The 22,267-nt window shown below is 48.2% G+C and overlaps 1 long non-coding RNA gene across 2 annotated transcripts; it reads right to left on the reverse strand.

Annotated features, from left to right (window-relative positions):
* Window positions 1–13,663: 13,663 nt before the first annotated feature.
* On the reverse strand, window positions 13,664–15,455 carry LOC146817731 (uncharacterized). 2 transcript variants are annotated; one of them, XR_014962576.1, is made up of 5 exons: window positions 15,306–15,455; window positions 15,079–15,199; window positions 14,840–14,966; window positions 14,629–14,737; window positions 13,664–14,394 (listed from the first exon to the last, which is right to left on the reverse strand). It is a non-coding gene; the product is annotated as an uncharacterized LOC146817731 (long non-coding RNA). The 2 variants fall into 2 exon arrangements; XR_014962575.1 differs by having other exon boundaries at window positions 13,664–14,737.
* Window positions 15,456–22,267: the final 6,812 nt, after the last annotated feature.

A 22,267-nucleotide genomic window follows, 5' to 3' on the forward strand; every position in this document is an offset into this window, starting at 1 on the left:
TGTGTGGTTGTGTGTGTTGTTGTGGTTGTGTGTGTGACAGCAATACTAAAAGCATCTCAAAATAAAGGAACACAAACATCGAGTTTGGGGAAAGAGAAAGCATGTTGTAAGTCAAACAGGCGCAGCAAAGCATTAACACAACAACAAAACAAACAAGATCACTTGGCGAAGACTGAGTGCTGATAATGGATACACACAGCCCATCATCTTAAGAGATCGATTGCAGCCAATGTGCACTCAAACATGCCCCCTCCTTGTGAGTTGCACCCCATATTTCATGAGTTGTAACTGCTGCACCCACCATAGCGCTTTGAGATCTAAAGCGCTACATAGATCTAATCGATTAACCATTCGCCAACATGCTGTGCTTTTAAAGAGAAGGTGCCAAAAGTTTCCAGCTTCCTCATCATGTCCTCATGAAAGCGCCAACGAAAGGACTCCCTGAATGGTGCAATGGACATGAAGCAGCCGCTGCGATCAGAAATAAACAGCGCTTTGAGATCTAAAGCACTACATAGGTCTAATGTATTAACCAGTCGCCAACATGCTGTGCTTTTAAAGAGAATGTGTCAAAAGTTTCCAGCTTCCTCATCATGTCTTCATGAAAGCGCCAACGGAAGGACTCCCTGAATGGTGCAATGGACATGAAGCAACCGCTGCGATCAGAAATAAACACTGTGAACGTTGTCCAGTTTCACAGTAACATTTCCTTAATGTTCGTTAAGTCACAAAACAGTAATACTAAAAGCATCTCAAAATAAAGGAACACAGACATCGAGTTTGTGGAAAGAGAAAGCACATTGTAATTCAAATGGGCGCAGCAAAGCATTAACACAACAACATGTTCTTTGATGTTCTTTGAACATCAAAGGGGTGCCGCGAAAGTGATCACGGGCGAAAGTGAAAGTGAAAGTGATTGTTGGACCCGGCCTCGTAGAATGGCCCTCCATGCCCCCGCACCACCGAAACCTGGTGCCTGCAGCCCAAGCACGCGGCCCAGCCGACCTTTCCCACCAGGACACCTGCACCAACCCCGGACATCCCCGTCCATGGCCTCTCTCCTTTCGGCCACCCCGGGCCCGCGTGCCCACTCCCTGCAACAAGATGGCCGCCCGGCTCCAGCGCGACCCGGGCCTCGAGGCGCCACTCCGGCTGGAGGACATCACGCTTCCAGGGGATGAGAGAGGGAGGAGCAGTTTCTATCGCACCTCTGAACTCCCCTGGGACGATGGGTTTCGATCGGCCCTCCGGCCTCCCTGCGGGCTGGCTCCTTGCCTGCTGGGTGTCTGGGACTCCTCCCGACCCGGCCCTGAAAGGATCAAAAGACAATAGCAGGAAACCCCGACAAGCGGCCCCCAGTTGACAAGACCCCTGCCTGCGCAGACTCCGGACATCAAAGCGGGGTCGACCTATAACAAGGGGTGCTCTGAGACTGTCCGGCAGATTCGACGCTGGAACAACGAGAGCCTGCTGACGTGGTCGCGGCTCCTGGAACTGGAACCCACCTGAGCCCTGCTGAGTGACTCGCGGCTCCCTGAAGATCGTAAGACCTCCGAACTTGTACCTGAGCCCTGCTGAGTGACTCGCGGCTCCCTGAAGATCGTAAGACCTCCGAACTTGTACCTGAGCCCTGCTGAGTGACTCGCGGCTCCCTGAAGATCGTAAGACCTCCGAACTTGTACCTGAGCCCTGCTGAGTGACTCGCGGCTCCCCCAGACTCTCACGGTCCCGCCGGACCCCGACTCCGACCACGTATCCCCCAGCTCGAGGATTGTGAGCTGTGCGCCGGATACGTCCCTGCTTTGAACCGTTACCAGAGACAGTCCCGCTACCCCCTACCTTTCCGAGACTCTTGAGCCCGTGCTCATCTTGTACATATTTGCAGTGATACCTATTTGATAAAGCTTGTTTCTGAGAATACCCAGTGTGGTCTCTCTGTGTCGTGTGGTGCCAGAAGTACGATCCTAGTTGCGAGATTCCTCCCCCTGGGGAATCTCTCGCCAGTGCCCGGCTACAATACAACACGGGTGGGACTCAGGGAAGTCAGGACCCCTTTCCGGGCTCCTCTGAGGTCGCCGTCTAACATTGGTGGCAAGCGACGGGATTCGGGCCCATCACCTAGAGATCGTACAGTGAACAACGGACGCACGACCAACAAAGATGGCAGAAGGAAGCGCCATGAGCTCCGCAGAAACCAACGCCAACAGAGTGTTCCAGGTGGAGCATCTGGAAGAATACACACACAAAGAGCTAAAACAATTTTGCAAAGAACTTAAAATAGCTACCACTGGCCTCAACACTAAGGAAGACTTGCAGAAAGCACTGAAAACTTGGGTGGAGACCGGGGCATCCCGCCCGGAAGGCACGGGGGAGCGCCCCGACGAAGCCGAACCCCCTCCAAGTGAAAGCAGCGACAATCAGGTGCAAGGCATTGTACCAGACGGGGGCCTATCCCCGGGAGAACTCGCGGACAGAGAGAGAAGCCGCAGTCATGAACTCGAGTTAGCCAAACTCAAAATCGAGGGCGAATTGAAGTTAGCGGAGAAAAAGCTAGCGGTAGAGCAAATGCGCGTACAAGGCGAACTGGAAGAAAAGAAGCTCCAACGGGAGCACGAAGGAAGAAAGCTCCAACTAGAGCACGAACGCAGCTTAAAAGAACTCGAGCTCAAGGCCCGAAATGAGGACGGGAGGCCCTCGGGGAACCGAGAGACGGCCCCCCCAGCGGAACAGAAGGTCCACATCCCCAAGGATGTGGTCAAAGAATATTATAAAAACGATGACATTCAGCAATGGTTTCGGGCCTACGAGGTCGCCATGACCTCCCATCGGATTCCACAGAAGGACTGGGGGGCGGGGTTGTGGGGGCGGTTTCTGAGCGAAGGAAGGGACACCCTGCTCGACCTACCCCTCTCCCTGCAGACCTCCTACAGCCACATGAAAGAGGCTCTCCTCACAAGATACGGCCTCACCCCAGAAATGTACCGCCAACGGTTCCGGGACTGCAGGAAGATCCCGGGCACCACCTGGGTGAAGTATGTAAACTTTTTTAGTCGGGCCTTCGATGGGTGGGTCAAGGGCAGCAAGGTCACCACCCTTGCCGAACTCACTGACCTCATGTTATGGGAACATCTGGCTGCGAACTGCTTCGTAGAGCTACGTCAACATCTGCTGGATAGCAAGCTCACAGATCCCCGGAAGCTGGCTGTGGAAGCCGACCGCTGGACCAACACCCGGGTCTCCCGGGGCATGGTAGGAGAGTACCCCCGAACCAGTCAGGGACCACCCCGCCAGAGAGGGGGAGGGAACCAGGGAGGGCCGAGAGAGTCCCAGCCTAGCCCCCCGAAGACACCACCTCCACCTTTCCCGGCGCCCCCCCCACCAGTAACAGGGCCCCCTGGGAGACGAGGACACCGGGTGACCGTCACATGTTTTCGTTGCCAGAAACCCGGGCACTACGCCAATGACCCAGAGTGCCCCATGGCCACCCAAGTCACCCCTGCGAGACAGATAGCCAACGTAGCCCTGGGGGAGGAGGTTGAGGAAGCCGAGGAGTGGGAACCCGCCGCTATGGCCCTAGTATCCCTGGGAGATAGGGAAATGATCCCTGGTAGCCTCCTACCGTCCAACACACAGAAATATGGGCAGCTCGTCAAGATCAATGGCCACCAGGTAGAGGCCCTGCGGGACACCGGGGCCAGTATCACCGGTGTCCTCAGGCACCTAGTTCCCGAGAAGCAGATCCTCCCCAATGTCTTTTGCCCCGTAATCTCTGCAGACAATAGGGAAAGTATGTGTCAGGTAGCCCTGGTGCCATTTGAGTGGGGAGGGGTGATAGGTAAACTCAAGGTGGCCGTAAGAACCTCCCAGCCGGTCGACTGCCTCTTAGGGAACGACCTGGAGAGTTCTCCCTGGGAGCACGTAGAGCGCAAGGCCCACCTAGGAATGATGGGACTCCCCGAGTGGGTGTGTGCCACCACCCGATCTATGACAGCCCGACTCACTCCCCGGAGAGAAGTCGAGAGCACCCCGGTCGAAGAAGCCCGTACCGTCCCCGCCGAGGGTCCTCCCGTTCCCCCATCGGAAGGGTCCGTCGCCAGCGACGAACCCGCACCATCCGACCCCGCCCCGGTCCCCGAGTTGGGGGATCTACCCGAGTTGGGCCATTGGCGCCACGAGGGCGGGCCCACCCGGGAAGAATTTTGCCGGGAGCAAGCCACCTGTCCTTCCCTGGTCGGGCTGCGGCGCCAGGCCGAGGGCCAAGCCGCAGGTGACCAGACCGGAACGCACCGAATCTATTGGGAAAATAACATCCTGTATAGTGAGCAGAAATCAGTGGAGCTGGGATCCGGACGGGTACTGGTGGTACCCCTCCGCTTCCGGGATTTCCTCCTGGGCTTAGCCCACGATGTCCCCCTCGCCGGTCACCTGGGTCAGGACAAGACCTACAGCCGTCTCGTGACCCATTTTTATTGGCCTAAGATGAAAGCAGCGGTAGAGGCACACTGCAAGTCCTGCCCCACGTGCCATGCCAGTGGGAAGAGTGGGGGGAAGCGCAAGGCTCCCCTCCAACCCTTCCCGGTTGTCAGTACCCCCTTCGAACGAGTCGGAATCGACATCGTGGGGCCACTGGACCCCCCCACCTCCCAAGGTCACCGTTTCATCTTGGTCCTAGTAGACCACGCCACCCGCTATCCAGAGGCTATTCCCCTACGCACCATTACGGCCCCCGTGGTGGGCCGGGCCCTGATGGGGATCTTTTCCAGGGTGGGTTTCCCCCGCGAGGTCGTGAGCGATCGCGGCACTAATTTTATATCAAGGTATATGACGTCCCTGTGGCAACAATGTGGGGTGTCCTATAAGTTCACCACCCCGTACCATCCCCAAGGGAACGGCCTAGTAGAGAGGTTTAATAGGACTTTGAAAGGGATGATCGCTGGCCTAGAAGAGCCCCTCCGGTGTAAGTGGGACGTCCTGCTCCCCTGCCTCTTGTTCGCTTACCGGGAGGTCCCCCAGAAGTCCTTAGGGTTCAGCCCGTTTGAATTACTCTATGGGCACCCCGTCCGAGGTCCCCTCAGTTTGGTTAAGGAAGGGTGGGAGGCAGCACCCCAGACCACCCCCCGAGATGTGTTCCAATATGTCCTGGCCCTCCGGAACCAGACCAGGAGGTTCCGAGAACTGGCCGAGGCCAACCTGGAGGCGAGTCAAGAAGAAATGAAGCGCTGGTACGACCAGAATGCTACTCTGGTCGAGTTCCAGCCGGGCCAGCAGGTGTGGGTCATGGCCCCCGTGAAGCCTGGCGCTCTCCAGGACCGATGGACTGGGCCCTACAAAGTGGTTGAGAGGAAGAGCCAAGTCACCTACTTGGTGGACGTCCAGTCGCCTCGGGATCCCCTCCGGGTCCTGCACGTGAACCGCCTCAAGCCTCACTTCGTGCGGACAGAACTGAGCCTCCTGCTGGCCACCGATGACGGGGCCGAAGATGAGTCGGATCCCCTCCCGGTCCTCCTGTGTGTCAAGGAGCAGGATGGCTCCGTGGAGGGAGTGAACCTCTCCCCAGCCCTCACTGCCCAGCAACAAGCGGACTGCCGCCAGCTCCTCAGACAATTTTCTGACCTCTTCTCCCTGACCCCCCGGGTCACCAACTGGTGTGTTCACGATGTGGACACCGGGGGCAGCCCGCCGGTGAGACACCGAGCCTACCGGGTTCCTGACCGGGTCCGGTCCTGTATTCAAGCCGAAGTCTCGAAGATGTTGACCCTGGGGGTGATCGAGCCCTCTGACAGTCCCTGGGCCAGCCCCGTGGTCCTGGTTCCGAAGGCAGCAGCCCCCGGTGTCGCCCCCGAGCTCCGGTTCTGCGTGGATTACCGGGGGCTCAATGACGTTACCCGAGCCGATGCCCACCCCATTCCACGAGCCGACGAGCTCATTGACCGACTAGGGGCCGCCCGGTTCCTCAGCACTTTCGACTTCACCTGCGGCTACTGGCAGATTGCGCTCACCGAAGGGGCCAAGGAGAGGTCTGCTTTCTCCACCCCCGATGGGCACTACCGCTTCCGCGTGATGCCCTTCGGGATGAAAAATGCCCCGGCCACTTTCCAGAGACTGGTAAATAGGGTCCTGGCCGGGCTAGAACAGTTCAGCGCGGCCTATCTGGACGACATCGCTGTCTTCAGTTCAGAGTGGAGTGAGCACCTCCAGCACCTCCGGAGAGTGCTAACCGCCCTGCGCCAGGCAGGCCTCACCATAAAAGCCAGCAAGTGCCAGATCGGGCAAGGATCCGTAGTCTACCTGGGGCACCAAGTCGGGAGTGGCCAGGTCGCTCCTCTACAGCCAAAGATCGATGCCATCCTGGCCTGGGACCCACCCATCACCCAAACGGAAGTCCGAGCCTTTCTGGGACTCACGGGCTACTACCGCCGATTCATTCAGGGGTATGGCAGCCTGGTCGGCCCTCTCACGGAACTCACGTCTAAAAAACAGCCCAAGAAGGTGCAATGGACGGCTGCCTGCCAGGAAGCTTTCGATGCTCTAAAAAAGGCCATGTGCACGGCCCCCGTCCTCCAGGCTCCTGACTACACCAAGGAGTTCATAGTCCAGACCGATGCCTCCGAGCATGGCATTGGGGCCGTCCTGTCCCAAGTGAATGATCAAGGCCTAGACCAGCCCGTCGCCTTCCTCAGTCGGCGGCTGCTACCCCGAGAACAGAAGTGGAGCACCATAGAGCGCGAAGCCTTTGCCGTGGTCTGGGCACTCAAAAAACTACGACCCTACCTGTTCGGCACTCATTTCAGGGTCCAAACTGACCATCGGCCCTTGCGATGGCTCATGCAGATGCGAGGAGAAAACCCCAAGCTACTGCGGTGGTCAATCTCCCTCCAGGGAATGGACTTCACCGTAGAACACCGCCCTGGTACGGACCACGCCAACGCTGACGGCCTCTCCCGGTTCTTCCGCCTCAGCGAAGAGGACCCCCCAAGGTGATGGGCAGTTCTCTCCGGCTTTCAGCTGGGGGGGGACGCGTGTTGGACCCGGCCTCGTAGAATGGCCCTCCGTGCCCCCGCACCACCGAAACCTGGTGCCTGCAGCCCAAGCACGCGGCCCAGCCGACCTTTCCCACCAGGACACCTGCACCAACCCCGGACATCCCCGTCCATGGCCTCTCTCCTTTCGGCCACCCCGGGCCCGCGTGCCCACTCCCTGCAACAAGATGGCCGCCCGGCTCCAGCGCGACCCGGGCCTCGAGGCGCCACTCCGGCTGGAGGACATCACGCTTCCAGGGGATGAGAGAGGGAGGAGCAGTTTCTATCGCACCTCTGAACTCCCCTGGGACGATGGGTTTCGATCGGCCCTCCGGCCTCCCTGCGGGCTGGCTCCGTGCCTGCTGGGTGTCTGGGACTCCTCCCGACCCGGCCCTGAAAGGATCAAAAGACAATAGCAGGAAACCCCGACAAGCGGCCCCCAGGTGACAAGACCCCTGCCTGCGCAGACTCCGGACATCAAAGCGGGGTCGACCTATAACAAGGGGTGCTCTGAGACTGTCCGGCAGATTCGACGCTGGAACAACGAGAGCCTGCTGACGTGGTCGCGGCTCCTGGAACTGGAACCCACCTGAGCCCTGCTGAGTGACTCGCGGCTCCCTGAAGATCGTAAGACCTCCGAACTTGTACCTGAGCCCTGCTGAGTGACTCACGGCTCCCTGAAGATCGTAAGACCTCCGAACTTGTACCTGAGCCCTGCTGAGTGACTCGCGGCTCCCTGAAGATCGTAAGACCTCCGAACTTGTACCTGAGCCCTGCTGAGTGACTCGCGGCTCCCCCAGACTCTCACGGTCCCGCCGGACCCCGACTCCGACCACGTATCCCCCAGCTCGAGGATTGTGAGCTGTGCGCCGGATACGTCCCTGCTTTGAACCGTTACCAGAGACAGTCCCGCTACCCCCTACCTTTCCGAGACTCTTGAGCCCGTGCTCATCTTGTACATATTTGCAGTGATACCTATTTGATAAAGCTTGTTTCTGAGAATACCCAGTGTGGTCTCTCTGTGTCGTGTGGTGCCAGAAGTACGATCCTAGTTGCGAGATTCCTCCCCCTGGGGAATCTCTCGCCAGTGCCCGGCTACAATACAACACGGGTGGGACTCAGGGAAGTCAGGACCCCTTTCCGGGCTCCTCTGAGGTCGCCGTCTAACAGTGATCGTGGGCGCTTAATGAGCATGACGAGGTTTGCCAGCTTCTGTTTCTAAGCGCGCGCCGGCGCACATGCACTGTAGCTCTAGTCTGGCCATGGTAGCATTTTTTGAGCCCTCACAAAAAGTCTCGCCAGACCCGCGCATGCGCTGGATCAGGCGAGACCTAAAAAGCAACACATAAACTTGGGTTGTTAGCGCTAGGCCCTTTTTGTATTTACGGTTGCTTTGCCATGCCTTAGAAACAACTGAGAGCAGTATTATTTAACAAACAAGTCATAAATCCAACTGCGCATTGGCGAGATACACTCAGCCAGTACCAAATAACTCCTTTTTAGTGAGTGAGTGAAATAACTTTTACTACAGAACAGTAAGGGAAGATATTTAATTAAACATTTTATTTTTCTGCGCCAACTCCTCTTGCACAGCGTACAGATCCTATACCAAGGTTGTGGTACCCCAGACTATATTTAAAAGGGCTGTCTTAGGCTTGGCACACAGCAAGCTCAGGATTTTAATGTTTAAATGATGAATACCCTTGGACTTGTATCTTTAAGATGATTGCCCAGGACATGGAGCACTATATATGTTGTTTCTTTCTATTGCTTACATCCACAACTTGCTGGCAATTTCATAAAGCCTTCTGTTGTGATGGAAAAGTTCTGTACATGGTCAAAGAGGTGTACCGCTGCACTGAGTGTCCATCTGTACGGTTGTCTAGATTCCTAATGCTGATTTTTGTTGACAGAGGCAAACCCGGATCATGTATGTCCGCCATGACATAGGCCTGTCTCACAGATTGCGGTTTTGTTGGACTGGGAGGGGCACCCAAAGCACTACTCTTTTAGTGGTGGATGGATACCACCTTCATCAAGAGTTAAACAGCACAAGCATTGTGGTAGCAGCAAACTGTGTAGTGATCAGTGGGAGTGAAATGGTCCTTTTTACCCTGTGTCACTGGAGTGAGGCCTACACATTCACTTCTTTTTGTAATGTTCTGCTGCTGTGTACTTAACTAACCTTTGGCCTACATCAGTTGGTTGTAGTAGTGAACCTGCGCTGGATGTATGTGTGCTTGGAAGAGTATAGTACAGGGATAGAGCAGTGCTGTGCAGTACAAGCATCGTTAGGGCATGTACCAAGTGTGTGCATGCCTGCGAGGAATTCATTGCATTAGAGATGTAGCGATGTGCAGTGCATGTGCAATGAAAGCATGTGCTGAGTGTATATGTGCTTGTGAGAAATACTATTAATGAAGGGTGAGGTGTTGTGCAGCATGTACATGGTGAGTGTATGTGCTGGAAGTGTGTGAGTTCGTCAATAGTAAAAGATGGCACAACACAGAAAGAGTAAAGTATTGAGCAGTGCGCACAGAGTGATTGTGTTCTGGATGTATGTGCACCTGGGATGGCACAATATATGAAGGCGACAGTATTGGACAGCATGTGTGCTGTTTATATAAACTGGGTGTGCATGCAATGGTACATTATATGGAGGGTTCTGGGTTCCATTTTAGGAAACTCAGGCCTGCCTGGTAAAGACATGAGGAGTAGAGGAATCCCCCCAGAGAGATTTGCGTATTCCTGCATTCCTGTGAGCTGGGTAGGGCACACTGGAGGAAGGGAGAGAGAGACACCCCCTGTACTCTTCAAAAGGGTGCTCTTTGATTCAGTGATAGATAACAAGGAATGGGCTGGAGACATCTCAGGAAGGAGATGGGGCTGATAAGGAAATCATAAAGCGTAGGGCTGGGGTCCCAGGATTAACCTTTTGATACACATATCACTGTGACTGACATACAGATATGAACTCTAGTCGTGTCCGTGCCTGTGTTGGGGAACTACCAGTTTCAGCATCTCTTCTGCTGTGAAAATCAGACTTTCAAAAGGAAGAAGAGAGAGAAAAGTCTACACTTGACAAGAAGCAGAATCCCAACCTTAAACTTAAAAAACCCTGAACTTAAATCACATTTGGTGTCTGGAAACGGACAATAAGAAGAGTAGGTTGAGACCCCAAAATGTGTCATCTGCCAAGCAGCCATGACTGGGGGTCAAACCCTGCTAGTTTCCCTGCTGGGTGAGGGGACATTACCCAGGGAAACCAAAACCACCTGCTCAGGAGCCTTGAGCACTAGCACCACCCGCTTGCCAAGACCAATGGATCCTGTGAGAAAAAGGTGTGTTGGAGGGAGCAAGGTCCAGTATGAATCCCTACAGAGAAGACTCCTGGTGCAAAGTGTGAGGAGATGGATTTGTACTGATTGGGCCATTGCCCTTGTCCAGGAGAGGACTACCGTGAACTGAGCCATGCATCGAATACAGTGCGGAGAGTCGCAAGATCGTACTGCATCGGCACGGTGACCCCGCATGCCAGAGGGAGCCACCGTACAACTGACTGTGTGACAAAGCTACACGGCTTGTGTGAACCCCTACAGCCACTCCAGAGAGGTCTGCGCCTTGCCCACAAGTACTGCAGTAACCCCGTAAACCAGGTTGGGCTGCCAGTACTGAGTTTTGCCAAAGATTGGGCTGTCGGCCAGAAAAATCTAAGCTGCGACCTGTCCTCAAGACCTGCCTCCTGACCGACCCCGAGGAAGTTGGACGACGCCATGAGGACCTCACTCCATCACTGGGCTCCGGTCTGGAGCACACAAATCAACACATTCCCCAGAGCGAGGAAATTGAACTTACCATTCAAATGGAAGCTGGGAGCACCTCCGATCACTGTTGAGGCCAACAGCACCACTCGGGAGAGAGAGAGCCTGCGTCTGCCAGGTGCTGCCTTGTGTACCGCCAGCAGCCTGACTCCTCTGAACAAGACCAGAGCTGCAAGTGCCTACGGTCGGGGCACCTACTGAAACGCTGTATGCTTCCATGCTGCCGGAGCAGGTAAGACTTGAACTGGGCCTGTTGGCCACCAGGGGCTCACTTCTGAAGGTGCTGCAGCACAATAAACACGTTTGAATATTTCCTGAAGAGTCAAAGGGGACTCAGGAGTAAGGCCTACTAGTGAACATTTTCTAGATGCGGCCACATGTGAATGGGAAATAACCCCAACCTCAATGGGATTGTGTTGTTGCTTATGAATGTTATACTTTTTTTAATTGTGTAGAGTTAGAAATAAAATGCTTCTTTTTATAACTAAAAACAAGTATTTGACTGGAAATTGATTTATTGACATTACTAAGTGCACCTTGAGTTATGAGCTGTGTTCACTAATCGTACACCCCTAACCCTCCCCACCCCCTCTCCCTGGGAGCCTTTGACTGCTCATACACTGCTACGACTGAGAATCAAGTGCAGAAGAGGTACTTGGCCCAGCTGAGCACGATCCATAATAGGACAGGCCCCAGGACATCACGAGTAAAAGGCCTCAACCACCATGGTGGGGTCCAGTAGTCATTGAATGCCCAGTGGCCCTCTGAAAGAATTTCTGACACCTTCTCCCACTATACTCCTAAAGCTCTGCATGAAACATTGACTTTGACTTACTTCTGATTGATTCCTATCCTTTCTTTCTTCAGAGTGACCCTCTCCTTACCTTCAATCCTCATCATGCCTTCTATTTCTAGGTGTTAGCCTTCTCTCAGCCACATGCCTGTCTGTCTTAACCTCAATTATTGTGTTTCTTCCAATGACTCACACCTCATTTCATGGATGACAACCTCTCCTTTTTTTAAACTCTATCTCTGCAATCTAACAAAGAAATTGAAGTGAATGCATGGAATCCTTTTTAGTTCGGGTATCAGCGCACATGCTCTGTCTGCAAGCCCTGCTGTCATCAATAATACCACTCTATTACCTCCTGCTACTCACCATTGGTCAAACACTTGAGACACTCTTCTTTACTGCCTCATAACTGGTACAGCCAGCGATACGTCACTTCCCTTGTTCAACAGAGGAGCACCGGCTAAGTACAGTATCGTTACCCTTGCAGGGCTTTTCTATTAGTTTAAAAGAACTATTTTTTTTCTGCCCATTGTTGCTTTTCTCCCGGTACATTTAGCTATTACAGGATGTTTGAGCCTCCTGCCTGGCTCGAACCTGGGTCCCCAGCTTCAAAGTCGTCCGCTTTGGCCATTAAGCCACATCCTCGCTAACTCTCTTAACAAGCATTTGCAATGCAAGAGGTCTCACATTTGCCAGAGTTTAAGATATTAGCATTGTAATTGACAGTGCCTTTTATTTATGTTTTAAAAACCAAAAGATAAATAAAAGGCATTGTCATTTACAATGCCAATAGCTCAAACTTGCGTAAATGCGAGACCTATTGAATTGCAAATGCATGTTTTACTTGAGAGCACATGAGTAATCCTAGTAACCAACAATACCACGGGATTATTCACTATCCTTAGGTTTCCGGAGTAGCGTGCTACTCGCCGTAAAGCATTTTTAATGCCTTATCAGAGGTAGTAATTGCTATATAAATGCAATTACAAATACAATTTGTAGTTAGGGCCTAAAAATGATTGCAGCAAAACTTTGATTTTTTTTACATATATATCTTAATGTTGGCTTCGCCCATAAGCTAGGCACCTGTTGTCACCTTACAAATATGAATATTAAACTAACAAACAAACATACAAGCAGACATCATGATTTACTCTTGGAGGAGCCCAAGTGTGCCAAATGCACTCATTCAAATTACTGAAAGATGCTAAGATGCAACATCCATACCATAGAGACCCTTTGTTTGAAATGAAGAATACCAACAAAAACGTCATACATATCAGCATTAAACAGCACAGCAAACCAACAATGTGATATTCTGTAGATATTTGGATTGGTCTATATATGAGGATATTAGCAACTGATAGACATGTAATAAAACAGTCACACCTCCCTGTCTGACTCCTCTAGAACCGCTCCTCCCTGTTCTTCTTGGTGTGAACAAGTAAACCCTTTTGATAACTAAATCAACGCTTGCTGTGCATTTCTAATTGTTATGACATGGCCAAGATCAGCTAGAAATGAAATCTAATGATGGGTAACTATTTATTACTTTAGTAAAACATTTCAAATGTGACCAGGGTCCTTTCAAAAGTTGTTTAACTCAGATCTCATACAGGAGCATCGCCAAGTTGCACTCATGTGTTAAATACCTTGGCAATCAATCCCCATTAAAACACAGCTTCTGACCAGAAAACGACCGCCAGATTTGTAATGATGGTCTAAAGTCATAACTTTAGTGCACAGCATTCAATTATATTCCTTTTCTTGGCTGTAAGCTTTCTTAAAGGCTCTACAGATCCGACGCACAAATAAATGAACAAGTAGCAGGCTTGTAGCTGTGGCTTCTTGTTTAGAAAAAAGGGGACCCCCACATAACTAATAGACTTGCTATACGTAAGGAAAAAAACTATTTAGGTAAAGTACTATAGCAAGTGGATAAACATATAACAAGACAAATGCTAGGTGTGAGCCATGAAAGTAACCACTAATGGTACCAGACTTATAAATAAGGCTTTCATACACAAATCTAATTTAGAAAAATATATGGTATTTATTTTTTCATTTTTTTCTCATCTGATATTTTACTTGTTGTTTGTTCTTTTTTATATCATTATTTAGCGTTATACATATCAACTTGATACTCAATCAAAATTATGTATTAGTGAACTAAAATTACAATAAAATATTTCATCAAACACATTATCTGTTATGTATTCCAAACAATTGACGCAGGCAATTTATACATATATAGTTGATAGAAGCAATGCGGTAGATGGAAGCTACGCGCGTTTCGGCAACACTGCCTTAATCAGGAGACAGTCTATTGCATTGAAACTGTATAGGATATAAACAACATATAATATAATGGTTACATTTACATGATTTTGATACATATACACCTAGGCTTCATTATTTTGTCTTTTTTTCTTTTTTTCATTTTACAGGCTCTATACATTATATATTCCTTACGGCTAATACTGTATAATTAACTAAAAAAAGGGAAGAGAAAGAGAAAGAAAGGCATTCCTAATGATGTATGATACATCACATATACATTTCAATATCCAATTCACTTCTTTATTGTAGATACATTGTTGCCAAACAACACTAAACAGAAAAAGACATGTGACACGTACAGGACAATGACTAAAACATTGACATATTTACACTTATATTGTCTTATATTGATCAATATTGACACTACTATGACACAATAATGCAATAATATAATATATACAACAGCATTTTATATAGAATTCTGAAACAAGAAAAGAAGAAGATAAGAGAATAAAAAGAAAGGAAACTAAAAACCACAAATGACAATAAAAATAAAGAGGTTATGAGGTGAGTAAGTATGATGAAAAAGAAAACAAGAAAAAAGAACCATTTGAGTAAATACCCAAAACAGTATAGTTTAAAATCAAATCAGATAGTCTCATACTACTGAACTCTAACGGTCCATATAATATTTCTACAGTTCAATTCTACTTACTTAATCTCTATGAATACGAGATTCTCAGACTGAACAGTCCTATGAAGTACTGAGAACCAATAATAGCTCCGAAGCAGTTGTGGGGCAGACCAGAATAACAGAATTCTTTCTGGATAAACAGATATAAGGGACATGAGAAAATACTGATATTAAAGTACATAGGAAGGCCTAATAATATAAAAAAGAGACATACAAAGTCTTCTATACTTACTATTTATGAGTTTGCACACTATTAGTTAATGACGATCAGCCAAAGAGCATGTATATATATATATATATTTTGTAATGTGCACAGTCGACCCTTCAGAGTTGGCTGCCAATATAAGTAGCATTGGGCACTGTATATAGAAAACGAAAGATGAAAAAGCAAACAGATTATCTTGTTATATCGTGTGGCAGAGATATATTGCCAAATGCAAGCGACCGCCATTTTAACTCAAAACTACTTACTTAAGGCTAGGCTGTTGTCGTTCCTCAAAATAGAAAAGGAACGTGACGAAAAAGAAAGGAGGAAGATAACTGAAGTAGTAATCTTGAGTCTAAAGGATCATTTAGACATTCCCAAGTGTGCCTAAAATAAATATATATATATAATAATAGTGAATGTCTGAATAAAGCGTTAAGAAAACAAAATATAAATTGAAATTCTTCCTAAAGTCCTTGCAGTAGAAACGTACCATATTTTGTTTTAAACGTTCATAAAGGTGGCTCCGATTGATGCAAAGGTTCGTCGCTGTAAAATTGTACCTACAGCTGAGCCCTATAAATATCCGCCGTTTCGCGCGCCAAGCCAAAGTTAATTAGGCTAATGGAGAGCAGTCGGCACTGAGTGGATATGGGAGTGAAAATAGAGAACGGACAATGCAATCGAGTATTACATCCGTAAACTCAAGATGGCGCACACCTAATCACAACCAGTATGCAAACTAGAGAGCGAAAAAAGCTCCGATCCTACGTGCCACAGGTATGGACAATAAGGCCCGTCCTACACAAAGTATAGGAATGTACGATACCAGTATGGTAAAGAATAGATAACATTGATATTAAGAGTCCTAAATTAGAGATTCAATACAAGTGCTAAAATAAAATAAATTAAAAAACAGAACACGATAAGGTAGTAGATAACACAACATAGGCGCCATCTTGGAACAGGGAATACTGCAGAGAAGTCGTGCAAATAAATATTGCTGAAATGAGTAATGCCTCGATGTTAATGATGATATATAAATATCATCTCGCAGCAGAAGGTTTTCAATAAAATACGGCGCAATGAAAGGTCTAACTGAAAATAATAGTAAAAAAAATAATTAATAAAAATTATATATAATAAAAAAGAAAGTGGAAAATAAACAAGCTATGCTCTTATATTTGTGTATGAAAGCCTTATTTATAAGTCTGGTACCATTAGTGGTTACTTTCATGGCTCACACCTAGCATTTGTCTTGTTAAATGTTTATCCACTTGCTATAGTACTTTACCTAAATTGTAGCTGTGGCTTCTACAGAATTATTCACTAATAATGATTCACCAACGAGCTTAGACTTAATCACTATCGTAGTGATTGCCAGAATCATTACAAGAATGGACAGTTCTTGTGTCAAGGGTCCAGAGGGTATTCCTGACACTATTTTGGAAGCCGCACCCCTTATGTGGGCAGAGCTATTTACATTACTTTTCAAGTTTTGTTTGACAACAAACCTCTTTCCTGGCTCCTGGAAAGTGAGCTACATTATTTCCCTTTGTAAAAAACTGAAAAGATCTAGAACCAACCCCTTAAACTATCGACCTATTGCTTTGCCTCATGTATCAGACAAATGTTTTGTGAAAGTAATTTTATTGCAGTCTGAAAACTGGATAATGGATAACCAATTGTTGGCTTATGAATAGGTAGGATTTCGGCCCTCTTGTTCAAATATTGATAATATCTCAGGTCTGCAATTATTGTGTGAAAATACGCTAGAAAATTAAAAATGAAATTGTCTGTGGCATTTGTAGACTTAAACTGTGCATTTGATCATGTGGATCGATCTAAACTCTGGCACACATTAAAAGGTCTGACTATCCCCCGCTATATTTTGCAAGCTCTAGTCAGCTTGCAAACCAATAACTGGATACCGGTATTATTGCGTCACTACAGAATTTACTTGTCTCATTCTCGATGCAAATGGCCTAAAGCAAGGCTCTATGCCGACGCCACTATTTTTTATATATTCAATATCCAAAGATTTAGTGTTAATGGACCTTACACCAGTGGGGCTGCAGCGACAGGTAGATGCTTCAGCCAGTTACGTAAACAATTTGGTAGTCAGCGAAAACAAAACTCAAATTACGTGAAAGGGTGTTTGTGGTTTGACTACTGCTCACAATTAGAAAATCATTAAAAATCATGTGGAAGTAGTTAAGAGCTTTATTTATTTAAGAGTTACAATGTTTAAAAATCTCTCTTGGGCAGTGTTGCAAATAGGTTCCGCCATTTAGTCCACCCGGATATTTTGCTTTCAATCACCCTGTTTTTGAACCCTTACTGTGGGCGATTGTCAACATCTGAGTCTCAAACACTGTAAATTCATTGTAATTGGACTGAGCATGTTTTCCACAAGTGTCTGCCTTTTAAGATAAGGCCACAGCAGTGCTGTTAGGGTGAGGGGCAATGGGCTCATTACATGTGATCACATGTGTATGTGTGTGCATGTGTGAAGGTTGCATGTGAGAGACTACCTTCGTGCTCAGCCGGATGGCTGAGCACAGATAAAAGCTTTTTTGACTGTAGCAAGCTTGACTGCTTCCATAGGGAAACACTTGGCTACATTATTACATTTAGTAAATGCTAAATCCTGATTGGTAGCAACCAGAGACATAATTTAAGGTCTCTTTTTATTAGTTATTCAAAATTCAATTTAATGGTAAAATCGAAGTTTGATGAGTGAAATGCACTTAAAAAAGTAACCATTGTCCTGCCTAGAACTTGTAAGAATTCAACTGTCACCTGGAAGTTGGATGACTCTCTCACAGTGGTGAGATGTGGATTGCTCCCACACAGTGGACAAAAAGCCCTGACTGTGGGGAGGAAGTTTTCCTTCTTGATAGGATGGCCTAGCAGCTTTGATCAGTATCTTGATTAACTTTAAAGGGCCTTCCTTGTCACAGCCAGATGTATGTAGCATGGGCCTGCCCCCTCTATTGACATCCTTGTCAGGTTGGCTCCAATCCCAGTGAGAGGGCAAGCTGCCACAGGACTGATTTGGAGTGGCCACAAAGGAAGGTTTGGCCATTACCATTGCTCACCTCTGGAAGGACACAGAAAGCTCTGACCAGGGGAAGAAGTGTTCTGCTGTATTGGATTGTTACAGAATGCTGTGCAGGTTGTTTGTGACAGGAGTGGAGGGATGTGATGTTGCATCAAAGCATTGACCAGGGGCGGATGGCAACAAGAACTGTCCACTCACACTTTTAAATCCCTGCACAAAGGAGAGGCAAAGAGAGAGACCCTGGACCTGTGCAGTGACAACACCAGAATCATGGACAACTGGATGGATAAGCCATTATATGTCCCTGATGGACTAAGGACTTTGCCTATACCTGTACCCCAGTAGTAGATGGGTCTCTACAGGGCCAGCGAAGCTAGCCCTCTTGTGCCCCTTTAAACCATGTAGGGGGAATACTTTGACTCCACTGCCCACAGGTGCCCTGCAAGGAGACCAGGAGGCCATGGGAACTGTGTAGGGGAAATCAGAGGAAAAGGCTGGAGAAGGGAGCCAGTGAAATCAGATCCCCACAGAATGTGCTACCTGAGAGACTTGCTGAAACCACCAGAAGCAAAATGAGCCCATGATCAAGAAAGTCAGCTGAACATCGTATGAGTTATGCACCTGTTAGCATTGCCCTTTTAAACATGCCAAAGAGCCTGACAAGTGGTTTGCACTCCACTGTAATCTCTTTCAATTAGCTCCGGGGTGGGCCAGGGCTCAGCGATGGCGTAACTGTATTTATTTGAACTTTTGGGGAAAATGGCAATCATAGAGCCCCCACCTAGTTCTCATATGACTCCAGAAACCCCATCCTCCAGGGACCTATGAGAAGCAAGAAAAAGCCCTATATGAACTGGAGCCAGAATTGTGGGTCTCTGGACCCATCCCTGGGACCCAGAATGAGGAAAGGCCCAGGCCCTGCTCCTGCCTCTCTGTGGATGTGGGCTGCAACACTACCATCTCTTGTCCACCCCCGAAGATCACAAGCAAGAGAAAGAAAATGCTGGATCACGCTCCGGCACCTCACACTGCTGGCCTGCAGGGAGCCGACAGGACAGTGCAGGAGTGGGCTCCCCATACTGCCTCAGCATTAAAGACTGTTGTGGGTGCCCCAGTTGGGACAGGGAAACCCAGTATAAAAATAGAGAAAAAGAAAACAAAAAAACAGGGTGCTAAGCCTCAAGGAAATCAGCAGGCGACCCACTCATAAAGTATATACGGCTCCCAGTGAGGGAGTGCACCAGAACGACTTGTGAGGCCTAATTTGCATATTATTCCGGCCTTGTGGTTGCCTCCCTCTGCACAGGGGTGCCACCAATGGTATTTTCAGAAGCTTAGAGGGTGGCAGGGACAGCAGAATCTCCCACTTCCCCCTTGTCATTTAAGAAAATGAACCCTATGACTCCTAGGTCATAGGGAACAGGACCTTTGGAGATGTTTCCATGTTATTCAAGCATTCCTAAAGCTGGAGCTTTTGCTCTGAAGCGTGTGAATGTAGGGATTCTAGTGGTTGGTCCTATGGCTGCATTTGAAGTGGCAGGAGGAGTGTACATAAGACTCTTCCACATGTTGTTTACAATCCTTTATTGACAATTAATATTGATGAGCATTGCAATGATTATATTCATGATGAATTCATTTTAACATAGTTATTGATCGAATTGATCTAAAGGAAGCATATACTCTATGATTATTATCCCTCAAAGGTGATTACCCTATGATAAAACCAATAGGCGTGCCTTATAAATTTTAATGTTCTGAACCCTTAACAAAGCAAATGGTCTTGCCATATATCTTAATGTAGTGACCCTTAGACAAATCCAAAGTTAAATGAAACCCTCTTATAGTGTTATGTTACATGGAGAATGTGGTGGGGAGTGTTGTGATAATGAGGGTTGTCATTCACTAGTGCGTCAAGAACGAGCCTGGAGGAGATACTATAGTGACATAGGAAAACTCTAGTACAAACAGTGTTTAGCTGACTACAAAACCCTTCTAATTAAAGAAACATCTAAATGTTACCAGAACAGATTAATGCTGCTCAAAATTCTTCGAAGGAATTATTCAAAACAGTCTCCAAATTAACCGGTCTGCCGGGAAAAAATCAGGTCAACAGCAATCAGCTGCTATGCCATAGTATAGCAAAGTTCTTAAATAAAGTGAAGGGTAATAATAATAATAATATCCACATTTGTAAAGCGCAAACAATCACTCGTAAGGGTCTCTAGGTGCTGGGGCTGTCAGGAAGATTAAGCAAGCTATTGCACTGAGTCACATGATGCGGGGCTAATCTGCCGCTGGGGATTGAACCGTGATCCCCAGATTCCAGAGTCAGTCGCCCTGGCCGCAGCGCCACACCACTTCCATGGGTATGTTTATTAAGTTTAATAGATCCAAGAAGAATAACGAGAGAACCCTCAACATCTGCATTTGGAAACTGAACAGGTCTCTATCTCAGTACAGGCTACTTTCTCAAAGTTTACTTCCGTTTCGACTAACTCAGTTCTGGCTTAATCCAAGTGGCCAAGTTGAGTTCTCCAATAGATCCTTGCCCCACCCATAGCAGTGGTTAAATTGGTTCCAGATGTAATGGCTTGAAACTCACCATTCTTTTTTATACGATGTTGAAGTCGGCTCATTTTCCAAGGAATGGAAGGTGGCTTCAATATTGCCTATAATAAAAAAAAAATCTATATCCTAAGGATCCCAATTTCTCCCGCCCCATTTCACGGCTTCCTCTCCCTGCCAAGCTAGTTGCAAAGCCTATGAATATCCAACTTTCAAACTTTATCTTGGAAAATCAGTTGCTAGATGACACGCAATATGGCTTTCTAAGTGGACACAGCACGGAGTCCACTCTGATCAAATCTACCGAAAAAATCAGAGAGGCTCTTATTAGATGTAAATAGTTAATCCAATGTTATCCCATGTGACAGGTTTCCCTTGCAGTATTGAAAAACAAGCTTAGGCGTTTTTCACTACCAGGACATTTAACAGTTAAAAGTGCATGTCCAACTTTTTAAATACACCGCACCCTGCCCTATGGACTGTTTAGAGCCTCCCCTATGGGGATTTATAGGATAGGATAGGATAGCCACTTGTAAAGCGCGAACGAATGCCGAAGCGTCTTGGCGCTGGAACGTAGAGAGGAAACACCCATCTTACCACCTGGTCACATCAAACAACAGCGTTTTTAACAGTTTTCTGAAAACTTGATGATTGTGTGCAAGTCTCAGAGGACCAGGAAGCTTATTCCAGAGAGTGACAGCATGAAATGAAAAAGATCTACCGCCCCATCTAGCCTTCCTAACACGGTGTAACTTAAGAAGGCCTTGAGAGGAAGACCTAAGTACCCAACCCGGGGAGTATGGAACAAAGAGCTTTTGGACCCCCTTTGCTCCTCCACTGAACACTGCCTTGTGTACTAGGCACAGTGCCTTAAACTCTATGCGCTGCTGGACTGGGAGCCAGTGAAGTGCCCTGATTCCTTCCTTAACCGACTGGTCTCTGGGAACGTCCAACAAGAGTCTGGCAGCAGCATTCTGCAAAACCTGTAATCTCCCCATCAGAGTCTTGTTTACTCCTAATAATAGAGCATTGCAATAGTCCATTCTGGACAGCACTAAGGCCACCACTACATTCCTACGAAGCTCATAGTTGATAAAAGGGAAGATCTTCCTCAATGTCCTTATTAGATAGGAGCAGGATGAGGCAATATTACTTATATGTGCAGAAAAATTAAGCTGGTTGTCGAACACCATTCCCAGGTTTCTGACCTTACGCACGGGACAGGGGCATTCACCGGCCTCTTCTGGCCACCAAATACCACTCCACACAGAATTTCCCTGGCCAAACTCTATTATCTCAGTTTTCTCCGTGTTAATTTTGAGATAATTCACCCGCATCCAGTTCATGATTCCTGACAAACAGCTATGGAACTCAGTGGCCGAGTCATTGATTTGGTGACTAGTAGACACAATAAGCTGGGAATCATCGGCGTAAGAGATGATTGTGAAGCCGTGCGCCCTTACCAGCTTGGCCAAGGGGGCTACATAGATGTTAAAGAGCGTGGGTGATAAGGCGGAGCCCTGCGGCACTCCACATGGAAGGGTAAAGGGGTCAGACTGTAGACCCCCCCAGGACAGATTCTGCTCCCTACCCTCCAAAAAAGAGGCCAGTAGGGCCAGTGCAGTTCCTTGGACACCAAACTCCTGGAGCCTCTGACACAATATAGTGTGATTCACGGTGTCGAAGGCGGCCGAGAGGTCCAGCATCACCAGGACCGCCCGGTCGCCCTGATCTACTATAGTGCCGGACATTTTCTGCAGCCAATAACAGTGCTGACTCTGTGGAGTGCTGGGCACGAAATCCGTGCTGTGACACATCCAGCA

Source organism: Triturus cristatus, chromosome 6, assembly GCF_964204655.1.
Source record: "Triturus cristatus chromosome 6, aTriCri1.1, whole genome shotgun sequence".
NCBI classification, from domain to species: domain Eukaryota; kingdom Metazoa; phylum Chordata; class Amphibia; order Caudata; family Salamandridae; genus Triturus; species Triturus cristatus.